The sequence below is a fragment of the Haemaphysalis longicornis genome, unplaced genomic scaffold (assembly GCF_048455015.1).
Source record: "Haemaphysalis longicornis isolate Haplotype H1 unplaced genomic scaffold, Haemaphysalis longicornis Haplotype H1 scaffold_5, whole genome shotgun sequence".
NCBI lineage: Eukaryota > Metazoa > Arthropoda > Arachnida > Ixodida > Ixodidae > Haemaphysalis > Haemaphysalis longicornis.
In genome coordinates, this window is record NW_027526385.1 from 82,071,143 (window position 1) to 82,073,818 (window position 2,676).

Here is a 2,676-nt window from a genome sequence, read left to right on the forward strand (position 1 = left end):
TTTCCTCCATGTGTGCCCCGCCAGTGAATGCAACCTATACGCCGCAACCTCACATGCAAAAGCATTACTCCATACAAACCTCTTCTTGCACTTGGTCTATGCATTGTTCAGACTAAATTAGCAGTACATCTTTGAACTCTAAATGTCAGGACAGTAGTGCACATAGCATGAAACACCATCACATGATAGTTCGGCAGGTAATTACAGAACCATGACACAGCACCTACTATTAGAAAGTGGTGCGCCACGAAGGAAGCTCAAGGCAAAAACCTTTCACCAGACAAAAAGGTTTATTGAGAGGAAAAACTTGAAAAGATGGGTAAGAATGAAGGGCTTAAAAGAGGAGTGAAGGAAAAAAAAAGTGCTTTCACACGTAGTAGTTCAGGTTGGCTTTCTTCCTCGCCTGCACCTCCATGACGGCCTCGTTGTAGTCCTCGTGGGTAATGACGCTGCCCGCGCGCCTCAGGGCAATCATGCCGGCCTCGACGCAGACTGCCTTGCACTGGGCCCCGTTGAATCCGTCGGTGCAGCGCGCCAGCTCTTCGAAGTTCACCTCCTTGGCGAAGTTCATCTTGCGGGAGTGGATCTGCATGATGCGGGCACGGGCCTCTTCGTCGGGGGCCGGGAACTCGATCTTTCTGTCCAGGCGGCCGGACCTCAGCAGGGCCGGGTCGAGGACGTCCACGCGGTTGGTGGCCGCGATCACCTTGATGTCCGCCCTCGAGCTGAAGCCGTCCAGTTGACTCAGAAGCTCGAGCATGGTGCGCTGCACCTCCCGGTCGCCGGCCTTCTCGGAGTTGAAACGCTTGGTACCGATGGCGTCCAGCTCGTCGATGAAAACAATGGCCGGCGCCTTCTCCTTGGCCAGCGAGAAGGCGTCTCGCACCAGCTTCGCTCCCTCGCCGATGAACATCTGCACAAGCTGGGGGCCCGCGAGTTTCAGGAAGGTGGCCTTGGTCTGCGCGGCGCAGGCACGAGCCAGGAGCGTCTTGCCGGTTCCTGGCGGCCCGTAGAGCAGGACCCCCTTCGGGGGACTTATTCCGATGTTCGTGAACTTCTCCTTGTGCGTCAAGGGCAGCACCACGGCCTCGACCATCTCCTGGATCTGCTTGTCCAGGCCGCCGATGTCGCTGTACTCCTCAGTGGGTCGGTCAACTACCTCCATGGCGCTGACGCGGGCGTCGTACATTGGCGGCAGGGTCTCCAGGATGATGTGCGAGTCCTTGTTGACGCCGACCAGGTCGCCGGGGCGCAGCTCTTCGGCCTCCACGAGTCCGATTAGTGGCAGAAAGAAGGTCTGGCGAGTGGACGTCTTGATGACGGCAGTCTTGCCCTTGCGCTGAGAATAGAGGTCCACGTTGGCGCCGTCCTCTTCGCCGAGTTCCGCAGGGTTGATGTCGAGCAGCTCGACGACGTGCGACACTAGGTGTGGGTGCGCCTTGTTGACCTTGATCTTGTCGGCGTTCTCTTTGATCTGCTGCTTCTTCGCTTGGATCTCGTGCTGGACGTGCAGAATCTCGCTTTTCATGTACCTGATTTGTTCGTTCAGCATCTTCGTCCTGATAGTAATTTCCTCCGTGGACATCCTTGACACGTCGTCTCCCGAAGCTCCATCGTCCATCCACAGGGTCTCATCTTCGAGCGGTAGAGGACTTGTAGCCATGTTTGCTCTCCTTAACCCGAGTACAATCGCCAAACAATAAGCTGCAATGTTCTGGATTATTTCGCCACGAGGTCCGCCTTGCTCAGACTGATGCCGATACGAATGCGGGTGCCAGCACTGCAATCATGCTGCAGCTGCGAGCGTTGCAAAACAAAATTAAACCGAACTTCAAGAAGCACAACCTCGAAAATATAAATTGAAAGAACCCAATAAGTATATAACTATATTGAAATGCATGTGCCATGCATTCATTGCGTGGTTTTCTGAGTCGGTTTTGGATTTTTTTTCCTCCGTGCTGTAACGGTAAATTGAGCATATCGCCGAGATACGAAACTACCGCGGTGCGCGCCTCACTGCGAGGCGGACGGCACGCAGACGATTTCCGCATGCAGACGATAGTTTTTTTTATTGTGAAGGTATTTCCTTTGCTGCGATAAATATTGATCACGCGAGGAGATCTTAAGATAGCGCCTACGCCTACTGTCGCGACGTTTCCACGATATTGCGCCGTGATTGATTCGGCGTTTGTGCTCGGCAGCGTTCGTCTGTGCGTAACACGTCAAGTTCGAGCACGGCAGGGTTTGGCGTCGCATGGTGAGATGGTCAGCGCTTACACGTCGACGGCGTCACCATCCTCGGGAGAATTGTTCGGCCGGCGAATCTCTCACGCGAACTTTTTTACCGCGAAGCCGCAATGCTTCGAGGGAACGACGAGTGTACGTCTGCTGTGATCGCCTGCCGTGATCGTCTGACATTTTTTCACCGCTGCTTGAATATTCGCGATTACAAGTTTGCGCTGGGCGACATGCGGCTTGTGTGAGAAACTGAGCGTGGGTTGCTGTAATCAGATCTTGTTGCTTTTCTCTCCGCGATCGTGCCACTGTCCTTTGCCCTTTTCCGGTCGCAACTTTTGAACCATTCCGCCTCGCAAGTGCCTTGGGACAAAAAATGCTACTGTAAAGATTTTCCTGTGTCACCTTTGCGTGGTTTTCTACGTTCTCACCAGTACCAGT

General features: G+C 54.1%; 1 pseudogene; it reads right to left on the reverse strand.

Annotated features, from left to right (window-relative positions):
- Positions 1-258: 258 nt before the first annotated feature.
- On the reverse strand, positions 259-1,780 carry LOC144138525 (26S proteasome regulatory subunit 6A-B pseudogene; annotated as a pseudogene).
- Positions 1,781-2,676: the final 896 nt, after the last annotated feature.